The sequence below is a fragment of the Erinaceus europaeus genome, chromosome 9 (assembly GCF_950295315.1).
Source record: "Erinaceus europaeus chromosome 9, mEriEur2.1, whole genome shotgun sequence".
Classification (NCBI taxonomy): domain Eukaryota; kingdom Metazoa; phylum Chordata; class Mammalia; order Eulipotyphla; family Erinaceidae; genus Erinaceus; species Erinaceus europaeus.
Window position 1 is genome coordinate 115,992,671 of NC_080170.1, and position 23,972 is coordinate 116,016,642.

At 41.0% G+C, this 23,972-nt stretch overlaps 1 protein-coding gene across 1 annotated transcript in view; it reads left to right on the plus strand.

The window, feature by feature from the left end:
- Positions 1-23,841: 23,841 nt before the first annotated feature.
- The window catches only part of BACH1 (BTB domain and CNC homolog 1), a 50,696-nt gene continuing 50,565 nt past the window's right edge, over positions 23,842-23,972 (plus strand). The window contains exon 1 of the mRNA XM_007528554.3: positions 23,842-23,921. The gene's annotated coding sequence lies outside the window, so the exon portion shown is untranslated. The remainder of the gene's footprint in view (positions 23,922-23,972) is intronic.

Below are 23,972 nucleotides of genomic sequence, written 5' to 3' on the forward strand. Positions count from 1 at the left end.
CCTGTCCTGAAAATTCCTACCTTTATATGCAGCGTGCCCTCAGAAAGTTTAATTATTTTTTTAAACAATTTTTTAAAGTTTAAAAAAAAATATTTATTTTCCTTTTTGTTGTCCTTGTTGTGGTTATTGATGTCGTCGTTGTTGGATAGAACAGAGAGAAATGAAGAAAGGAGGGGAAGACAGAGAGGGGGAGAGAAAGATAGACACCTGCAGACCTGCTTCACCGCTTGTGAAGCAATGCCCCTGCAGGTGGGCAGCCGGGGGATCGAACCGGGGATCCTTCCACTGGTCTTTGCGCTTTGCACTACGTGCGCTTACCCCGCTGCGCCACAGCCAGACTCCTTAATCATTTTTTAAAAAACATTTTTTTGTGTGAAAGAACTGGTGATACACTGGGGGATTAGATTGCTGATTCAACACGAAATGACTCATGCCTGTGACAAAAAAAGCTCATTTAAAAAAAAAAAAGCTGTGAATTCAATTTCCATACCCTCTGTGAAAATATATCATTTCCTCTCCAGTAAAAATGAGCAAAAATACATTATTGAGTTGATTATATGAATGACAGCAACTTGTTGTAAATATGTTGTATATAAAATGTGACTGCAATGTAAATTTGAACTAAACTAATATGTTAGTTATAAAAAAAATAAGCCCTACTAGAACACTTAATGATAGGATTGTGCTTGCATTCAGAGGGGGAACAGTGCTCAGGTCCTCATAAGCCCTCTTGTGGGCCTCTCCAAGATCTTGCCCTCACTATAAAGTAGCAATGGTAGGGACTGCCCCACTCTGCAAAGGGAGGCTGGGTCTCCCTACCCTGCCACTTGACGAAGATTGGTCCTGCAATGAGTGCAGCCTAGAATGTTCTTGGCTGCAAACTCAGACTGACAGGAACTCGTGTGTTACACAGGTTACACTCCTGTGCTAAATATGAATATAAAAGAGCCCTGGATCAGATTGATGGGGTAAACAGTTGTATTTATATACTTTCTCCAAGTTTGGGAGCTACTCTCTGCCCTAATCCAGCTTTCTAGCCCTATTCTCAACTCTGACTACATATTCCTAGACAATGTTTTTAGTCCACCTGCATATTAGCTATCAAGTTCAAACAAAAATTACTAAAGTCATGGGCCCCATGGAACATACCTAAAATAGAATCCCTAGCTTCTTTCCTCCCTGAGATTCCTATCCTCATCTGCTTTATTCCTATTTTATGGTTCCCATTTATTAAACATTTTGTCCGATTTTATATTTTATTGTCTTTCAGCCACCAAGTTGCAGATGCTACGAGTCCATCTTGAACTTCCTGGGCAAATGACCTCACTGATGTGTCCAGGAACCTCACTGACTCTCCAGAGCCCTACCCCACTAGGGAAAGAAATAAAAAGGCTGGGGATATGAATCAACCTGCCAACATCCATGTCTAGTGGAAAAGCAATTGCAGAAGACAGAACTCCCATTCTGCATCCCATAAAGAATTTTAGTATGTACTCCCAGAGGGAAAGAAACGATAGACTCTACTAAATGAAACTCAGTTCCATCAGGACCCAGAGAGAGAAGAGGGGAAAAAGGAAGGACATTTAGAAGTAGTAATAATTGTAGGTGTGATTTAGAAAGGAAGAGAAGGCAGGATCATAGAAAAAAATGGGAAAATACAGACATAATCGTCAACTCACATCTGTGACCTTGGGAGGTACTGCAGTTTCCAGTGAAGGGAATGGGAACACAGAACTCTGGTGGTGGGAAGGGTGTGGAATTATACCCCTGTTATCTTATAATTTTGTAAATCAATATTAAATCACTAATACAATTTATTATTTTATTTTATTTATTTAAAAAATTATATTTATTTTCCCTTTTGTTGCCTTTGTTTTTTATTGTTGTTATAGTTATTATTGATGTCATAGTTGTTAGACAGGACAGAGAGATATGGAAAGAGGAGGGGAAGACAGAGAGGGGAAGAGAAAGAGAGACACCAGCAAACCTGCTTCACTGCCTGTGAAGCGAGTCCCCTGCAGGTGGGGAGCCTGGGGCTCAAACTAGGATCCTTATGCCTATCCTTGCACTTTGCACCACGTGCACTTAACCCACTGCGCTACCGCCCAACTCCCCTATTATTTTATTTTTTACATTTCTTTACTGGGAGATCAATGTTTTGCAGTTGACAGTAAATACAATAGTTTGTACATACATAACACTTCCCAGTTTTCCACATAACAATACAACCCTCACTAAGTCCTCTGTCAGCATGTTTCAGGACCTGAACTCTCCCCACGCACCCCAGAGTCTTTTACTTTGGTGCAATACACCAATACAATTTTTTAAAAGGAAAAAAAAAAAAAAACATAACACTGCTCAATTCTGGCTTATGGTGGTGCTGGAGATTGAACCTGGGACCTCAGAGCCTCAGGCTTTTGCATAACTATTATGCTGTCTCCCCAGCTCCAAGACCACCATTCTTAATAGCTGAGTAGTATTCCATTGTGCATATAACTGTATTTACTATAAACCGTTAATCCCTAGTTTAAAAGAAAAAGACAAGAAAAAAGAAAGAAATGACAAATACCAATGCTCTCAAAATAACAACAACAACAAAACCTGCTTATGTCCCTTGACATGTTGAGAAATATACCTTACCCTGGCATTGCCTACGCTAGGAAAAATGCTCTGCTTCACTCACTCACTTCCTCTCTTTATCTCTGTCATTAATAAGTAAGGAAATCTTTATTTTTAAAAAAGCAAGTTTTGCAATATGTGCGCCCAACCCAGTCCCACAGCTTTTTTTTTTTTCCCCCTCTGAGAAGACTTTTGTGTGTAGCAAGTGCCATGATAAATCATTCCACTTACTATGGAATTTCAGGTATTACTCAGTATACTGTAAATCAGAATTACTTTAATAGAGCTTTGTGTCATGTTCCATTTAGAAAAATAAAAACTGTCCATCACCTACTTTCCACTGCCCAGCTCTCCATATGTAGAGCTCTTATACAGGAAATGTTAAGTGGGATAATCTCACTCCTGTGTGGAACTTAGAGAATTGAAACACAAAAACTCGCAAGAATAACACAAGTAGCCAAAGACCTTGGGAGAACTATAGTGGTTATTGTTGGGAGTGTGTGTAGGTTCACAGAACTTCGGTGGTGTGTGTTGAGCTATATCCTGTGATCTTATAATCTTGTGACTCACTATCAAGTCAGTAATAAAATTTTTAAAAGAGGTTGGGAATTGGGCGGTAGTGCAGCAGGTTAAGCACAACGTGGCACAAAGCGCAAAGGACCGGTGTAAGGATCCCGGTTCAAGCCCCTGGCTCCCCACCTGCAGGAGAGTCGCTTCACAAGCGGTGAAGCAGGTCTGCAGGTTTCTATCTTTCTCTCCCCCTCTCTGTTTTCCCCTCCTCTCTCCATTTCTCTCTGTCCTATCCAACATCGATGATAACAATAATATCTATAACAATAAAAACTACAAGGGCAACAAAATGGAATAAATAAAGAAATAATTTTTTTTTTAAAAAAAAAGAAGTTAAATAGAATCACTGGGCAACAAGAAATAACAGCACTGGTTTCAGTCGGTGCCTAAATGATCACCAGTGACGAACTTGTCTCAGTTTTCTCTGAAGTTCCCCTCCTGCAGTACCAAGAATCCCACATACCAGAAACCCTCTCAGTGCTCAAAACACTGGTATGGTTTGTCACTCCAGATCACTACAAATTCATTAATGAATATTCCCACACAAAACTGAGAAATGTTATGCATGTACAAACTATTGTATTTGCTGTCGACTAAAACATGAATCCCCCAATAAAGAAATTTTAAAAAATTGATTTTTTATAATAAATGATTTAGAAGAGTAAAAAAAATAAAATAAATATTTCCACACAACGATTATCAAATTCTGGACAAAATATCATATTTAATTTTGCCTTCAGTGAAAATCCCAATGGCTAGTTAAATATCTACAATATCAAGCAATATCAAATGTTAACTCCATATTACCAAGTGCATAGAGGAGGCACCTGATGGAAATGATAAAAGAACTCATCACACCATTGTTCTTCCTTTTCTTGTGAAGCCTTCCCCCTGCAGGTGAAGACCAGGGGCTTGAACCTGGGTTCTCTTTTTTCGATATAGTAGAATAGCATGTTTGAGAAAAAGCGAAGGAAAGCAGTATAATAGACATTATCTCATTGCTTACTAGACTGAGCTCCAAAATGAAAGCAAATGTAGAGATTCTGTTTCTATTCACTTACCTTTCCTAAAAACAAAGAACAGAAACTCAGCTTGACTGAGAAGTAATCGACTTGAGTCAAGTGATACTCAAGTCTTTAATGCATCAATAAGTCAGAGGTTGTTTGCTTTCAGAAGGAAGAACGGTTGGCAGTGCTCCCTTCAGCTACTGGTTTATTTTTTATGTGGCTTCCTTTGCTTATTCTCCTTTAGCCTTTTTTGATGGTTGAGCTGAGCCTCCAGACACATCTCTGATACCAGACTCTGAAGTGTAATTCCCACACTTTCTATGTGTCTTGTGGTTTAAGGTTTAATATTCAAAATTGAATACATTTTGAGTTAACTTTTGTGTGTGTTGTTAAGTGATGATCAAGTTTTATTATTTTTTAAATATTTATTTATTGATTTACAGAGGCAGAGAGGGAGAGAGATTGAGAGAACAAAAAAAGAGAGAGTGAGAGGATGAGGAAGGGGACATGTGCCAACGCTTCTTTCAGTTCAGTGGGAGCCAGACTGAAACCTGGCAAAGCAGCAGAAGGTGAAGGTGAGCTATTTTGCTGACCCTACTTTTATTTTATTTTTTTTAATATTCATTTATTTATTCCCTTTTGTTGCCCTTGTTGTTTTATTGTTGTAGTTATTATTGTTGTTATTGCTGTCGTTGTTGTTGGATAGGACAGAGAGAAATGGAAAGAGGAGGGGAAGACAGAGAGGGGGAGAGAAAGACACCTGCAGACCTGCTTCACTGCTTGTGGGATCCTTCCATCGGTCCTTGTGCTTGGTGCCACATGTGCTTAACCTGCTGTGCTACTGACCAACTCCCCTACTTTCTTTTTTTGTAAAACAGGTCAATCATTGGTTTATTTTTGAGACATCTAGAGCACATTATAAATTCTATGCTTCGAGAAGTGAGCTTTATGTTCATCTGTAAAAATAAGACCCTTGAATATAGAATGTATAAAACCTTGCATTTAATATAATGTTTTAGCCAGTGTGTAACAAATCATCTCATAACTTAATAATGGCTGATGATAACAATTACTATTTATTTGTATTCTTAGCATGGCTGGGACCTCGTGCATGTGTGATTTCACCACTCTGGTTGACATTTTCATTCAGCTAGAGAAAGAAAGACAGGTGGTCCAGGAGATGGTGCAGTGGATAAAGCACTGGACTCTCAAGCATGAGAACCTGAGTTCAATCCCCAGGTGGCTCATGTACCAGAGTAATGCCTGGTTCTTTCTTTCTTTCCTCCTATATTTCTCATTAATAAATAAAATCTTAAAAAAGAGAAAGAGAGACAGACAACAGACAGAGATAAAGAGGAAGAGTCATTAGAGCACTGGGACTCCCCCAGGTCCTTTGGCACTTCCCACGGACTGTGCCTGGGCTTGAATTTGGACCATGCTCATTGTAACACATATGTTCTATCCAGTAAGATATCGCTTAGGCCCCAGCAGACCTTATTTTTTTCTCATGCTTCTGTAAGGAGCTCTTCTGGTCTGAGCTGACTTGGTTGGCGTTACAACTGATAGTCTAAGATGTCTTCCTCTAGAAGCCAGCCGGCTGGAAGGTACCGGTGTTCAGCTGTAACAATCCATCTCAGTTCCACATGGTCTCTCAACCTCCAGCAGACCCATCCTGGTCTCATTTGATGATTAATAAAGAGCAGAGAGCAGAAAGAGAAACACACACGCACGCACAAATGCCTTTGGTTTACTATCTTTGTGAGCGTCCCATTATACAAAGCAAGTCACACGGTCAAGTCCAGACTCAGAGAAAAATACAAACCTCTTGATGGAAATGTGTTATCATGGGACCTGGTGGTGGTGCACCCGGTTAAGTGCACATATTACAGTGTTCAAGCCCCTGGTCCCCACCTGCAGAGGAGAAGCTTCACAAGTGGTGAAGTAGACCTGCAGGTGTCTCTCTGTCTCTCTATCTCTCCCTCTCAATTTCTCTCTTTCTCTATCCAATAATAAATAAATATATTTTTTAAATGTGTTATCACGGGAGTCGGGCGGTAGTGCAGCAGGTTAAGTGCACTTGGTGCGAAGTGCAAGCACCGGCTAAGGAACCCGGTTTGAGCCCCTGTGAAGCAGGTCTGCAGGTGTCTATCTTTCTCTCCCCCTTCTGTCTTCCCCTCCTCTCTCTATTTCTCTCTGTCCTATCTAGCAACGATATTAATAACTACAATAACAAGCAATAAGGGCAACAAAAGGGAAAATAAATAAAATTTAAAAAATAAAATATCTTTTAAAAATGTGTTATCACACTGTGAAATCTCATTTCGGAGTTGGGCATAATTTATGACTCCTTTGCAAGAAATCACAGTGGTGGAACTATTAAACCATGGAAATACTTTATGACAGAGAAATTCCTGGCTTAATTTCTGCCTAATTATAAGACGTAATAAAAGATGGCATAGATAATACAGACAACAGACTTGTTGACTTTTTTCTGCGAAGATAAATGACTGTTAGTCATGCTACACAACATTTATTTTTTTGACAAATAAAAAATCTGTCCCTTCAAAGTAAATACAACACTTCAAAAATAAGTACCTATTTTTCAGAAGAAACTTATGGTATGAAAATATCCCTTTGAAAACATTTAGTTTGAAATCATCTAATTCCACAAATGGATATCAAAATTGGGCAAGGAAATTCAAGCTAGTCACCTCTTAGAAGGGTGCTTTCTAGATTGAGGGGGGGGGGGCGTCGGGCGGTAGTGCAGCGGGCTAAGAGCTCATGTCGCAAAGCCCAAGGAACAGCAATAAAAAAAACAAATAAATTAAGAAATGGAGGGAGTCGGGTGGTAGTGCAGTGGGTTAAGCGCACGTGGCACAAAGCTCAAGGACCGCTAGAAGGATCCCGGTTTGAACCCCCGGTTTGAACTTCCCCACCTTCAGGGAAGTCGCTTCACAGGCTGTGAAGCAGGTCTGCAGGTATCTTTCTCTCCCCCTCTCTGTCTTTCCCTCCTCTCTCCATTTCTCTCTGTCCTGACCAACAATAACGACATCAATAATAACTATAACAATAAAACAACAAGGGCAACAAAAGGGAATACATAAATAAATATTTTTTTAAAAGAAATGGAATCTGTTAGTATGAATAGATTAGCACAAAATAAATATGGTGCATGATTCCGAGTTATCAGTTACTTGGAAACATTAGTGAAACGTATTATTTTATGTGGAAGCCAAAATATTTGTTTTTTTCAAAAACATTTTTCATTTATTATTGGGCAGAGACAAAGAAAAGTTGAGAGGGGAGGGGGAGAGATAGAGAGGGAGAGAGACAAACAGACAGACACCTGCAGCAATGCTTCACCGCTAAGCTTTCTCTCCTGCAGGTGGGGGAGCAGGGGCTTGAACCCGGGTCCTTGTGCATGGTAATGTGAGCGTTACCAAGGTATGCCACCTCCTGCTCTCCAAATATTTATGTTTTATAGTATTTTTCCCCTTTTGATGCCCTTGTCTTTTTATTGTTGTTGTAGTTATTATTGTTGTTGTAGTTATTATTGTGGTTGTTGTTATTGATGTCATTGTTGTTGGATAGGACAGAGAGAAATGGAGAGAGGAGGAGAAGACAAAGTGAGGGAGAGAAAGACACCCACAGACTTGCTTTACCTTCTGTGAAGCTACTCCCCTGCAGATGGGGGACCCGGGATTTGAACCGGGATCCTTCTAGCGGTCCTTGTGCTTGGTGCCATGTGGCTTAACCCACTGCGCATCTCCTGCTTTATAGTAATTTTAATTACAATGAATACCCAAGAATATTCACATGTCATTTCCTGGCAAACGCTGGAAAATAGCCCAGTTGTCTATCAATGGGAGAATGAATTACTAGAGATATTGTATAAACATGTAATAAAATATTTTTCAGCATTCTTAACTAGTAAAGCACAGTAATATCCACAAGTGGCTAAATTTTATGAATATAGTAACACAAGGAAACCAGTACTATGATGTTATTTATAATATCCTCCTATTTTAAAAAATAGATATACATTTTAATGTACTTATTCATTGTTATTTGATAGGATAGAGAAAAACTGAGAGGGGGCAGAAGATAGAAAGACAAAAGACATTTGCAGTATTTGTTTCACTGCTAATGTAGCTTCCCCCTCCAGGTACCTGATAACTTTTTTATTATTATTATTATCTTTATTTATTGGATAGAGACAGCCAGAAATTGAGAGAGAAGGGGGTGGTAGAGAGGGAGAGAGAGAGACACCTGCAACACTACTTCACCACTCACAAAGCTTTCCCCCTACAGGTGGGGACTGGGGGCTGCAATCCAGATTCCTTGCACATTATAACATATGCGCTTAACCAGGTGTGCCATTGTCTGGCCCTGGTACCTTATAACTTTTTTTTTTTTACACAGGTATAGGTGCTTAGTGAGTGTTAACTGGTTACTGTTCTTAAAATATAATATATATATGTATGCAGAATATATATATGTATATATATCAAGCATATAATAGGTTAATAATGAATTGTTTCAAAATAACTCTTGCCCAAACTTGTGACAACAGTCTTGTAAAATATTTTTGTTTTGTTTTTGAGACCAGGTTTGTCACTGGGGCTTGACACTATAAATCTTCTTCTCCTGGAAGCCTTTTTTTTCCATCTTATGGGATAGGACAGAGAGAGAAATTGAGAAAGGAGGGAAAGGTAGAGAGGGGAGAGAAGGATAGACAGCTGCAGACCTGCTTCACTGCTTTTGAAGCGACTCCCCTGCAGGTGGGGAGCAGGAGCTTGAACCTGAATCCTTGTGAGGGTACTTGCACTTTGTACTTAACTGGGTGTGCCACTGCCCAGGCCCCCTAAAATATTTTTCTTTTTAAAAAATTTTTAAAAATATTTTATTTATTTATTTTCCCTTTTGTTGTCCTTGTTCTAGTTATTATTCTTGTTGTTCTAGTTATTATTCTTGTTGTTCTAGTTATTATTCTTGTTGTTCTAGTTATTATTATTCTTGTTCTAGTTATTATTATTATTGTTCTTGTTATAGTTATTATTATTATTGTTATTGATGTCATAATTGTTAGATAGGACAGAGAGAAATGGAGAGAGGAGGGGAAGACAGTGAGGGAGAGAGAAAGACAGACACCTGCAGACCTGCTTCACTGCTTGTGACACGACTCCCCTGCAGGTGAGTAGCCTGGGGCTCGAACCCAGATCCTGATGCCGGTTCTTGCGCTTTGCGCCACATGCGCTTAACCTGCTGTGCTACTGCCTGACTCTCCTAAAATATTTTTATATTTTTAATTTATTTCTTTATTGGGGAATTAATGTTTTACATTCAATAGTAAATATAATAGTTTGTACATGCATAACATTCCCCAGTTTCCCATTTAACAATACAACCCCCACTATGTCATTTATCATCCTTCATGGACCTGTATTCTCCCCTAAAATATTTTTTCAACAAAGTAAATAAATGAATAAATAGACAACTCTTGCTCTGTTATGTGACTATTTATATGATTTAAAAAATTGCCCAAATATTTCAATATGACAATCAGTTACAGTTATATTTCAGCATGCTGGAGCATGGAATTGAAAGAGTTTAGGTTCAATGCCTAACTCTGCAAGAAACTTTCCTTTTGGTATATTAAAGCTTTAAAGGAGGAGAGAAAGAGAGAGAGAGACAGAGAGAGAGAGAGAGAACCAGATATCACTCTGGTACATGCGCTGTGGGGGACTGAACTCAGGACCTCACGCTTGAGAGTCCAGTGCTTTATCCACTGCGCCACCACCCAGACCACTATATATTTCATTTTTCTTAACTGCAACACATTTCTTAACTTGAACACATTTTGTCATTTAGCTGCAAGTCCATTACCTTTAAATATACATAATAAGTTATATGTAGTCTACGTTTTCATAAATTATCTATTTATAAATTGTGATGCTAAGTATTTTTTTAATATTCAGTAAGAGTGCAACATTTTTGTTTTGTTTTTTGATCTTCAGAGGGAGTTCACTGCTCCAGACTGATTTTTTTTTTCAGAGAAAAGGAAAGATAGAGATAGCTAGATCAATATATAACACAATATTGAAGCTGCCCTATAATCTAGTCCTTAGTCCTAAGTGGTAGAGCAGGAGCTTGAACCTGTGAACTTGTGAACCTGTGAACCTGTGGGTTTTTTTTTTTTTTTTTTTTGTTACCAGAGCACTGTCCAGCTCTGGTTTGTGGTGTGGGAGATTGAACCTTGGACTTGGGAGCTCAGGCATCATAGTCTGTTTGTATAACCATTATGCTATCTACCCTCCTCCTGAACCTGTTTTTTTTTTTTTTTTTTTAACGTGGCAAAGCAGGTGCCTTTCACTCACTGTGTTCTCTTTCTCTCTTTCTCGATCATATATTTTAGTAAATTTCATTTTGACATCATAAAGTATTTCTTTCTTTTTTTCCCTTTTTTTTCTCCTTTATAGCTAACTTCACTTTCTAATTGACTGACTGAAAATATTTTGCTTGCCTGATTCAACTTCATGCAAAAAAGTTCTTGTTTTGTTTGTTTTGTTTTTTATCTCCAGTGTTATCATTGGGGCTCAGTGCCTGCACTACGAATCCACTGTTCTTGGCCGCCACCCTTTTTCCATTGTTGTTGTTGTTGCTGCTATTATTGTTGTTGCTGTTGTTGTTGGGTAGGACAGAGAGAAATTGAGAGATGAGGGGAAGACAGAGAGGGGGAGAGAAAAGACAAACACCTGTAGACCTGCTTTAAAGCTGCAACTCCCCTGAGGTGGGGAGCCAGGGACTGGAACCAGAATCCTTTCCCTTTGAACTATGGGCGCTTTACCCTGTGTGCTACCTCCCAGTCCCCTTCTTAGCTGTTTCTGAGTATGGCTTGGTTTTCATCCCTTTATTTTGACAACTTTTATAGTTTCTCAATCAGGTCACTCTAAATTAGTTTGCACTGTGCACACAAATTGTGTGGTATGATGACTGTGTGATTGAGGTTTGTGAATAGACATCCTCTGTTGTTAAAATTTGGAGGCTCCAGCTGGCCGGGCTAGCTTCACAGGCAGGTAACAGAGACGACCAGAGACATACGGCTGGGCAGGGAAGCTGTATTTCTTTATTCAAGAACAACTATTCATAAACTAAACCAAACTAATCACCAGACAGAACTCTGCTGCCTCTTTCCCTCGCAGCGGCGCCAAGCAATCTCGAACTCTGCAACTCTGGAACTCTGGAACTCTCTCGGGGTTCCTTGGGGCGGGGCCAAGCGGGCCCGCGAAACTAGCAGGACTGAACCAATTTTCTTGGCAAGGGGAGAGCTAGAACAATCCAATGTAAAGCATACAACAATCCTCATAGTTTTCATCAAATTTGAATAAAAGCCTTTTAATATCTAAACATATTTTTCTCTGTCCTTCCCTTCCTTTGAGAACTCTAGGGCTGAGGTAGAGAGCATAATGGTTATGCAAACAGACTCTCATGCCTGAGACTCCAAAGTCCCAGGTTTAATTCCCCAGCCTCCATGAACCAGAGCTGAGCAGTGCTCTAGTAAAATACAAATAAATAAATAAATAAACTCTAGTAAATATACATTAGGGTGCTGAGGTTGTCTCACAGCTAACTGATGCTCTGCTCATTTAAAAATTATTATTCTATTTGTAGATAGTTTCTATTGTTGTATCTTCAAATTAACTAATAATTTCCTGTACGGTGTCTAATCTGTTGCTATACCTATTTTATTCTGCTGGAATTTTTATTTAAGACAAAATTTTCCCCTAGAATTTGGGTTTGATCTAAATTAGACATCTAAATCTTTGCTTAAAATGCTGAATCATACCTCTATATTCTTGCACACAAAAACATACAGAGATAGTGGTAGTTTTAATGTCCTTGTCTACTAATTCTTTCACATGTATATTTATATAGGCCTGTCATTTAATGGGCCTATTTATTTATTTTATTTATTTATTTATTTTACCAGAGCACTGATCAACTCTGGCTTATGGTAGTATGGGGGGCTTAAACCTGGGACTTTGGAGCCTCAGGCAAGAGAGTCTCTTTGCATAACCATTATGTTATCTACTCCTGCTCTAATGATCCTATTTCTTCTGATTTGCTTTACTCTTTATTATGAGTTACTATTATTTTCTTGTTACTTTGTAAACCTAGTGATTTTTTTAAAATTTCTTTATTGTGGAATGAATGTTTTACATTCAACAGTAAATACAATAGTTTGTACATGCATAACATCTCCCAGTTTTCCATATAACAATACAAACCCCCACTAGATCCTCTGTCATCCTACTTGGACCTGTATTCTCCCACCCACCTACCCCGGCGTCTTTCACTTTGGTGCAATACGCCAATTCCAGTTCAGGTTCTACTTGTGTTTTCTTTTCTGATCTTGTTTTTCAACTTCTGCCTGAGAGTGGGATCATCCCATATTCATCCTTCTGTTTCTGACTTATTCCACTTAACATGAATTTTTCAAGGTCCATCCAAGATCGGCTGAAAACGGTGAAGTCACCGTTTTTAATAGCTGAGTAGTATTCCACTGTGTATATAAACCACAACTTGGTCAGCCACTCATCTGTTGTTGGACACCTGGGTTGATTCCAGGTTTTGGCTATTACAAATTGTGCTGCCAAGAACATATGTATACACAGATCTTTTTGGATGGGTGTGTTGGGTTCCTTAGGATAAATCCCCAGGAGAGGAATTGCAGGATCATAGGGTAGGTCCATTTCTAGCCTTCTGAGAGGTCTCTAGAAACCTAGTGATTTTTTTTTTACTGGATATCACTCAGTATAGATTTTTTTTTTTGTAAGGTAACAGATATTTTAAATTCTTATCAATGTCCTTGCATTTTATTGGGATGAAATTACAAAAATACTCTGATTCTTTTAGGGCATGCTTTTAAGTTCTGTTAAGACCAGAAAAAAAAAATTAGGACTAATTTTACCCCAGTCCTCAGACAATAACCTTCTGAGTAGTCCACCAATTGAGATTTTCCATTATGATTTATATAATCCTGAGCTATAACATGAGCTCCAGTTTTCACTTCTGCTGCTGCCTAAAGTCCATCCCCGGACTCGATTCTCCAACATTTATTCATAGGCATGCACTGACCATCACTAATTTGAGAACATCAGAGGGATCTATAGATCCCTGCAGCTCCCCACCCCACCCCCTTTCTTCAGTAATCAGCTCCATGAATTCTAGTTGCTTTGATTTATCCAGTTACAACTCCAGCCCCTCAACTCTGGCTAACCAGCAGACAGAACCTGCACTACTTCTCTCCGTATAGTAGTCTGGGACATGCACAAAGTGCATCTTAGCTGTTGCTCTTCTATCCGAGAGCACTGTCCTATGCTGTAAGAATTCTATGTCCAGACACCACTAGTGTGCATTGTCTTTTAATTTTCTGTTGTCTGGTGGACTAGTAAATCTTATCCTGTTCACTATCTTGGTCGCAATGAAGTCCTGATACATTCTACTATACACATGTATATTTTTTTCCTTCTGTTTTCTTGCAAAAGATTAGAGAAAGTAACTTTTCTCATGGTTTTCCCATTGGCAATCTCACAAACTGTATATATATTCATCTGTATATGAAAAAGCTGCTCAACAGGCCACACCTTTGTGACTTTCTTCCCTGGGGAAAAATTTCCTGGATAAATATTTTACATTTTTAGTGTCTCTTATCATTGACTTATATCTAGATGCCTAACTCTATTTGTGAAAAAAGGTTTAGATTGAATCCTCACCACCCCCTTAATGCCTTTTAAAAGTTGTTCCCAATACAATCTGATCAAAATTGTGAATTTACACGGATGACTATTCAGCATCCATGGCCAAGAATACAAACATTGGCATCAGTTGTAATTGAATCTGAAACCTGGCTCAAGTATCAAATAGTAATAACATCCTATGAGTACTCACTGTCTGGGCTTTGCGTTAAAGGTTTTCACAGGAACTACTTCCACTTACCACTCACCTGGCTGTAAAGTCGATACTATTATTATAAGTTGCAGCATAACAATCAGCATTGGGAGTTTGAATGACTGAGTTGAATTTTGGCATTGCCACCTATTAACTTTGTTTTTTAATTTATCTTTATTTGTCTGAGAGAGACAGCCAGACATTGAGAGGGGTGGAGGAGATAGAGAGGAAGAAAGACAGAGAGACACCTGCAGCCCTGCTTTACCACTCCTGAAGCTTTCCACTGCAGGTGGGGACTGGGGGCTTGAACCTAGGTCCCCCGTGCACTGTAATGTGAACACTCAACCAGCTATGCCCACCACCCAGCCCCTCACCCATTAACTTTGCATCCCCCCTCTTTTATTGTTGTGTTAATGTTTTACAGGATGGTTATTGACACATGGGCACACTTTCTCACCTCATGCTGATAAATGTCTGCAGAACACTCACACCCCAAATTTAGAACCTTTTCCATCCTCCTACATCAAGACACCAAAGCCCTCTCTATCTCTTCCCATCCCTCTTGACCCAGAGCCTTTTGCTTTGGTGTAATACGTGCCACTCTGTCTAAGCTTCGCTTTGTTTTCCTTTCCTGTCCTTGTTTCTTAAGTTCCACCCATAAGTAGGAACATCTAGTATTGTTCCCTTTTTGGCTTATCTCATTTAACATAATGCCTTCCAGTTCCATCTAGATGACGCAAAGAAGATTTCAACATTTTTAATAGTTGAGTAGTATTCCACAGTATATACATATCCCGACTTTCTTAGGTACTCATCTGTCAAAAATTTGGAAGCAACCCAGATGTGGACAGCGACACAGAATGTTGGTGGTGGTTGTGGTATGGAACTATAGGTGTCTTCTTTTACTTTGTTTTGTTTATTTTTAACCAGAGGGCTGCTCAGCTCTGACTTATGACGGTACAGGGTGTTGAACCTGGGACTTTAGAGCCCCAGGCAGGAGAGTCTCTTTACATAACCACTATGCTATCTACCCCTGCCCCAGCCACTATTAATTATTATTATTATTATTATTTTACCAGAGCTCTACTCAGCTCTGGTTTATGATGGAACAGGGGACTGAACCTGGGACTTTGCTAGCCTCAGGCATAAGCCTCTTGACATAACCATTATGCTATCTACTCCCGCCCTTACATTTTATTTTTTAATAATTTTTTAATATTTATTTATATTCCCTTTTATTGTCCTGTTGTTATTGTTGTTGTAGTTATTATTGTTGTAGTTATTGATGTCATCGTTGTTAGATAGGACAGAGAGAAATGGAGAGAGGAGGGGAAGACAGAGAAAGGGAGAGAAAGATAGACACCTGCAGACCTGCTTCACCGCCTGTGAAGCGACTCCCCTGCAGGTGGGGAGCCGGGGCTTGAACCGGGGTAGTTAGGCCGGTCCTTGCGCTTTGCTCCACATGCGCTTAATCTGCTGTGCTACCGCCCGACTCCCTGCTGTTACATTGTCTTTAAAGAAGAAAGCAAAGGACTCTGGGAACAGAAGGCAGGGAAGAGACAGGAATGGTAGGGATGGGGATAGAAATTTGAGGTCTGGTTTATGATGGTGGGAAAGGATCCACGTTGGGGGTGAGTGTCCTGCAAGTACCTGTCCCACGGAGATGAGAAACTGCACCCACGTATCAACAACTACACTATAAACAGTTAACCCTCAAGTAAAATGGACTTAAAAAAGAAGAAATGGAATACTTCTTTAAAAAGAACATTCATAATCACCAAGCAGACATATTAAAGTTGCAACTCAGTTGCAGAAAGATTTGACCTCATTTAGACTTTCTGGTCCCAGACTTTGCCTAGCCAGCAAACACCTGTGGTCTGAGAGGTGACACAGTGTATAAAGCACTGGCGTGGGATGCATTGGATCGACCTTCTCGTGGTGCATCCCGTGAGTACCCATTCATTGGGGAAACTCACGATCCTTCCTAGCCGATTGAATCCACATGGATCCCAGTCACTTTCAAAGCCAGCAACAAGCAGCTCCTGACAGCTTTCAACCTGACCTGTTGACTGGCTACGGAAGAAGGGCAAACGCTAGAAGAAGAAGAAGCACTGGCGTTTTCAAGAATGAAATCCTGAGTTTGATCCCCGGTATTGTATGTGTTAGAGTGATATTCTAGGTCTCTCTGCTGGTCTCTCTCATTAAATAAACATTTTTTTTTTTTTTAACAGTCAAATCGTTTTGTTTTATTCTGTCATCACTGACACCTCACTGCTTTAGGCCAACTTTTTTAGACAGAAAGAGACAGATTCACAAGGCCTGTTCATAATTGATATATATATGTATTTTTTTATTTGTTTATTTATATGGGTGGGGAGAAGGAGCCAGAACATCATTCTAGCATATATGATGCCAGGGATTGAACTCAGAATCTCATGCTGTTAAATTCTATATTCTAACCACTGTTCTACATCCTGGGTCACCAAAAGGCCATAATCTTCGCTAAAACGAAGAAAAAAAAAAGAGGAGAAAACAGAGATAGAGATAGAGACAGATACAAAAAGAGGGAAAGATATCCCAGTTCAGTGTGGTGCATACTAGTCTCCTGGACTGTGAATATGATAAGAACAAGTGCATTATCCTAAATGAACCCCAAACATTTGCTACAAAGTAATGTTATTGAGTGTCTTGGAGCCTGACTCAAAGAGGAATCAGGACTCTTTCAAATGAGTAAGCTCATTATTGTAGATCACACAATAGAAGAGGGTGACAGAAGTAATCTTCTCTTCCAACAGCAGAAAAGTGAGATTTCTCATCACTTAGGGCTTGGATAATATGGTTGTAGAGGACAGCATGGTAGCATGTAGAGCCTGGGCCTCAGGAAATCATGCTACTTTGTATGTAAGTCACTTGTCTAGAATATGGCTTTCAATCCCCACCTAGAGGTATAGATTTTGCTATGAAAATGAGCCCTGGGTCACCTTGAGCCAACCCTGGGTCTTCACTGAGTAAATTTGACTCCCTGTTTCAGACTGGCCCACAGAGCTGTAACCTTCATCAATGGAGAATTGTTTGGTCAGACCAATGAAGGAGGGCATAATACAAGAATTTCTGAAACTGCATAGGTAGGGGTGGAGGGTGGGTAGGGGTTACGGTTGAGAGTGGAGTGGAGAGTGGCTTCAGCAGACTGAGAGAAAGCTTCTAAATAGGGGCCACAGAGAAGAAGCAAAGCAGAGCTAAGCTAAATAGGTGCACCAAGTTGGCAAAAGAAGTTCACAGGACGTGGTCTGGGTGGTGCAGTGGATCAAGTGTTGGACTCTCAAACACGAGATCCCAAGTTCAGTTACCGGCAGCATATGTGCCAAAGTGATGTCTGGTTCCTCTCTCTCTCTTTCTCTCTCCTCTCCTCTCCTTCTCTCCTCTTTCTCTTTCTCTGTCATTAATAAATAAATAAGAATTAAAAGGCAGGGGTAGATAACATAGTGGTTATGCAAACAGACTGTCATGCCTGAGGTTCCAAAGTCCTAGGTTCAATCCCCCAATACCACCATAAGCCAGAGCTGATCAGTGCTCTGGTTAAAAAAAAAAAAAAGAAAGAAAGAAAAAGAAAGTATTAAAAAACAAGTTCAAAGGGCCTGGCGGGACACTACACTGACAGTATCCATTGCAACCCCAGTCTTCTCCTCAAACACTTCCCAGGGCTTTGTTTTCACTGTCAAAGACATTGATATTCCACTAATTAGTGATTTCGTAGTCACTCAGATGACTCGTAGATAATAGGGGTATAGTTCCTTACCGTACCCAGCACCAAAGCTTTGACACCCCCCCATCCATAGCTACACATTGGCAACTTTTTTTTTTTTTTTTGCAAGCACATGTGTTTCACGTTTCTACATTCTACATATGAGTGAAACATCCAGAAGTTGTCTTTCACCTCACTTCCAGCTACGTCCATTTTGTCCCAAAGGCCACAACAGCTTAGAAGACACTAATCTAATGGGGCTGGGTGGTTAAGCACACACATTACAGTGCACAAGGACCCAGGTTCAAGCCCCTGGTTTCCACTTGCAGGGTGAAAGCTTCACAAGTGGTGAAGCAGGGCTGCCGGTGTCTGTCTCTCTCCCTTTCTCTCTCCCTCTCCCCTTTCAATTTCTCTCTGCAACAACAACAACAGAAAAAAAAAAGATAGAGACGTCTGGGATTATTATTATTATTATTATTCTAAGGCACAGCATGGGATGATTGGAAATGGTTTTATGCCTGACTGCTCCTTGCTTAGAACAAAGAATCTAATTATGTTGGACCTTATTTTTGGAAAGCCAAGAGGACACATGTAGTTAGAGATAAGCCATCAGTTTACTTTCCTTTCTTACCCTGAGGAATGTATGGAGAGATATAGTCCCTGTAGTAAGTGTCTGGAAATCTTATTTAGCCAGAAGGCAATTTTCTAATCAATTTAAGTTGATTTATTATTTTTTTTGGGACTCTAAGCTTAATATTATTTTTAAAGTTTCCTTTCACTTAGGTGATATTCTCAGGTCAAGATAAAAACATACTTCCTATTACAGAAAGGAATCCATCACCTACATTTTTTAAAAAAAGATTTTATTTATTTACTAATGAGAAAGGAGAAGAGAGAGAAAGAACCAGACATCACTCTGGTACATGTGCTTCTAGGATTGAACTTGGGACCTCATGCTTGAGAGTCCAACACTTTACCCATTACACCACCTTCAGGACTACCTTCTTATCCCAATATCTTTACTGCATAGATATGTTTAAACGCATAGTTATTATTTTAAAAAAAATTTTACATTATTTTTATCTTTATTTATTTATTGGTTAGAGACAGCCTGAAATCAAGAGGAAAGGGGGCGATAGAGAGGACGAGAGACAGAGAGATACCTGCAGCCCTGCTTCACCACTTGCAAAGCTTTCCCCCTAAAGGTGGAGACCGGGGGCTCGAACTTGGGTCCTTGCACATTGTAACATGTACCCTCAACCAGATGCACCACCACCTGGTCCCTTTAATTTTTTTTTTCACTTATCTTTATTTACGGGATAGATAGAGCTAGGCAAAACTGAGAGGAAAGGGGGTGACAGAAAGGGAGGGAGACACCTGCAACACTGCTTTACCACTCACAATGCTTTCCCCCTGCAGGTGGGGACTGGGGGCTCAAACATGGGTCCTTGTGCCTTGTAACATGTGCGCTCAACCATTTGTGCCACAGCCCGGCCCCTTGAACCTATATCTCTTTACTTTTGGCTACTTTATGCAGATTTGCTCCTTTCAGTCTCCTGCAACGCATTCATTATAAGGCAGGTTTTCGATTTGTTGCTGTAATTAAGGATCACTCACCTCTGGCTATTGGTGATGCCTATGATATAACCTGGGGCCTCTTGTATCTTCTGTGCTTACTGCTGAACTCTCTTTTCTGTGTCTTTTGACTTGTTAATAAGAGGAGGAGGAGGAGGCAAGAAAGAGATAGGTGCTTCAGGTTGAGTGCACATATTACCATGTAAAAGGACCCCTGTTTAAGCCTCTGCGAGGGGAATCTTCATGAGTGGTGAACTAGGCCTGCAGGTTTCTATATTTCCCTCTTCCTCTCTATCTCCCTTTCAGTTCCTCTCTGTCCTATCAAATAATAACAACGACAACAATAATAATAACAATAATGAGAGAGAGAGAGAATTACCAGAATAATTCCATACATTTTAAAAATGTTTTCCCAATGTTTTTGCAGAGTTTAAAAACATGAAACTGTTCTGTGAAATTTTAACTTCCTTTTCTCCCACTTTTGGTGGCTATTTCCTGTCCCCTTCCCTCCTCCTCCCCATGTTTCAAGTCGTTTCCTGGAATTTTATCAGAGTACATGTACTGATTATCTGCGTCTATTTTCTTATTTGTCACCTACTTATATATCTCAGGGGTGAAGGCAATGAGGAGGAGAAGTCAATAACAATGTTCTTTGTATTTCATAAGATTTAGTTTCAGCCCTTTCTCCACTTTCATCACTCATATAATGCTTTTTGCTATTTATTAGCCAGCTTCTAAGATTGTAAGTATAGGCTGTATTCTCTCTCTCTCTTACACACACACACACACACACACACACACACACACACCCACCCAAATGGTATTTACTTCCACATAACTTAGAATGTATGGTATCAGGGCTCTATTACCTATATTTTAAACAATGACACAAGGTATCTGACAAAGCCTTGAGAATGAGAAAGGGTACCAGTTAAGATTGCATTTGACTTCAAGTTACAGAAGCTCAGCTTCAGAAGCCTAACTGCATAAGGCTTCTTTGTCTGGTACCATAACAAGTCTGACCCGCTATCAGAATTGGTCAGCTGCTCAAGGAAGTCATCAAGGACTTGAGCTTCTTTCTGGCTTCCAGCTCTGCAACCCTTAGTCTGTAGTTATCATCTTCAGGCTTGAAAGGAAGGAGCTCCACCTCCAATTGTTCGAGGAAGAGCAGGCACAGGGCAAAGGTGCATACATTCCACCGAGCTGGTCTTTTATTCTCAGGAAAACAAGAACTTTCCTGGAAGTCCCATTGCGTGTGTATTTACTTTGTGTTGCTTGACCAGAACTAGGTCACTTGGTTAAGGGACTCTGGGTGGTGCTTGAAGCTCTTTTCATCAGGGTTGTGTTAGAAAGAAGTGGATTTTCATACTGGACAATTAGCAGTGAAACTGAATAAGGGGTCCTGCTACTTGGTGCTACAGAAAGCCAAGCTCTGCCCACACCATATTTTATTTACATTTATTTATTTAGTATGCAAGGTAAGGCTGATGTGCTACCTCCCTGTCCAGTTGGATCCAAGTGGGACCAAGCCTCCATGTCCTGTGGCCCCCATTTCCCCTTTGGCTGGCAGGCTACACTAGGGATAAGCACTAGGGGAAATTCCATTCATGTTCCAGAATGTCTTCCTTGTCTATACATATCTGTGTTCATTTTCCATAAAAACCTTCTTTCCAACCAGGGGTTAGGGATGGTATGGCTTCAATCCACTGCTTTGGAGGGAAAACTGATGTTTTCCCAAGTTGGTATAACCTCTGCTTACTTTCTTTTTAATGTTTTTTTGTATTATCTTTATTTATTTATTGGATAGACACAGGCAGAAATTGAGAGGGAAAGAGGTGATAGAGGAGGAGATAGGGAGACACCTGCAACACTAATTCACCACTCGCAAAGCTTTTCCCCTGCAGGTAGGGTCTGGGGGCTTGAACCAAGGTCCTTGTGCATTGAAACATATGCGCTCAACCAGGTGTGCCACAACCCGGCTCCTCGCTTACTTTATTTTGATAATCAGCTTAAAGCCCATTTTTTGACCCTCTAGATTTTTTTTTTTTTAAACTCAGCTAGTGAAAAGCTATTTACAGACAAGAAAATAAAGCAACATAAAGTTAGTGAATGATATTTTATAAAATTACCTGACTTAAAGTCCTGTACACATTCTCAATCCACAGGATAAAGTCCAAACTTCAAGCATGGTGCCTGAGAAAGCCCTTCCCATTCTGACTTGGCTTTATTTCATTCTCTACCATCAATGTTAACCCCATATTTTAGTACTTCTGAAAATTATCTTAATTGATATAAAATACAGGTCCTTGGGCCCATTCAAGTATAAAATTAGAGACTTTGGGGACAGGGTTCTGGAATATGCTTTTTGACAAGCAACTGAGATTTTGAATACAAATGATGGAAGTCCTCAAATATTTACCTCTAGTGTTCCCATGGGGAAGATGGGAAGCAAAGGAAGTAGGGTCTCACTGCTTTAATATTTCCAACATCTTGGTAAGACTTTTCAGTAACTGAGTATATGCCATAATTTCCAGACTAGAAAATACTGCCATCATCATTAGGGGTGAAGAGAATTTTTTTCCCCAAAGAGAAGGATTTGCTTATCTTCTTGAAGAAACTACAAAGAAGTGAGATGAAAGAATAATATAATTCTGCTGCTTTATGGTCGAAGGACAGTGAAGCCTCAAAAACTCTCACAATTGTAACCTGCAATCTTTCATGTCCTATTCCTAACTGTCTTTTCCTTATTTAAAAATATATTTATTATTAGATAGAGAAACTGAGAAGAGAGGGGGAGATAGGGAAAGAAACAGAGATACACCTACAGCCCTGCTTCACCATTCTTTTTTTTTAATAAGAGATTTTAGATTTTATTTATTTTTTTATTACTGAAGAAAGATAGGAGGAGAGAGAGAAAGAACCAGACATCACTCTGGTACATGTGCTGGCAGGGATTGAATTTAGGACTTCCCGCTTGAGAGTCCAAGGCTTTATCCACTGAGCCATCTCCCCGACCACCTGGTTCAGCACTTCTTAAGTGACCCCCCCCCCCCAGGTGGGGACCAGGGGCTTGAACCTGGGTCCTTGTGCACTGTAATGTGTGCGCTTAACCAGGTGCACCACAGCCTGACTTCTTTATTTCTCACAGTATACTGTACTTCCTGAGAACTCAGGCAACTTGGAAAGTCATCTGAGTCCTACCTGCCTATGCTCTGCCTCCCTCGATTTTGGAGGTCCATTCTTCCCAGACTAAAAGTACAGCCTGCCCTCAGTCTAGGTCATAGTGAATCACTCACAGTCCCTTACAACGGAATGTCATTTTCTCCCATATGCTGGAAGCCACTCAAATGTCTCAAGTGGTGAAGCAGGTCTGCAGGTGTCTTTCTCTCCCCACTCTGTCTTCCCCTCCTCTCTCGATTTCTCTCTGTCCCATGCAATAAAACAGGAAAAAAACCAGCCGCCAAGAGCAGTGGATTCGTAGTGCAGGCACTGAGCCCCAGCGATAACCTCTGAGGCAAATAAATAAATAAATAAATAAAACACACCAATACATCTTCCCAGGCTCTCCATTTGAACTCAACAGCCCGCGGTACATTTTCTTGCTACAAATCATGTATCCCAACTCTTTCCTCTAGACGGACAGATCAAAATGCAATGCATCTCTCTTTGCAGAGACAGTGCTTTATAGAGTCCCGAGATGCCTTGGGAAATGCACATTTTTTAAAGCTAAGCGATTTGGATAAGCACCAGAGGAGGGGCTGACTTGGCTGGACTGAGTTTCCTGGCAGCCACGGTGCAAAGGGGACACCTGCAAGAGGGAAGCGGGTTTGCAGGAAATGTCCGCCCTCAAAGAATCCGGGATGCACCTGCTGCATCCCCGTCCGCAGGCCCCCAGGGAAGGCTGCGAGGGCTGCTCTGACTGACGGCAAAGGCGTGGGGGCTTCCTTTCGGTGGTCCCCGAACACTGGGGGCTGGCGGCGGCGGCGTGGCTCCATCCCACGTGTCCTGCAACGTTTGGGATCCTGGATATCCTGAGCTTTATTGTCTTTCTGCCGTCAAACTGCAAAGAGCAGGTGGACTTTGGGCGGCCTGTGACTTCGGGGCGCTAAGCGCCGGCCACGCCGTCTCCTGCCTGCAGCCGCTGCCCTTTGGCTTTCGGCCCGCAACCTCTCGCGTGGGTTTCGCTCGGGGCCTCCACCTTCTGCGGGATCTCCCGCGCGCTAACTGAAGCTTCTCGGGCCGAGGGGCGGGGCCTCCAGTGCTGACTGGGCGGGATCCCGCGAGGCGGATGGAAGGGGCGGGGTCGCTCGCGGGTGGGCGGGGTCTCGGCCGCGCGGAGGCGTGTGGAGGGGCGGGGCAGAGGCGAAGGGAGGGGGCGGCTGGTGCGGGCGGGGAGTCATCTGACCGCAGTCCGCACCGCCGGCAGTCGGGTCGCGCCGCGCCGCGCCTCGGCTCTGGTGAGTGTTCCGGCCGGGCTGGCTGTCGTCCCGCCCCGGGAGGGTCCGCGG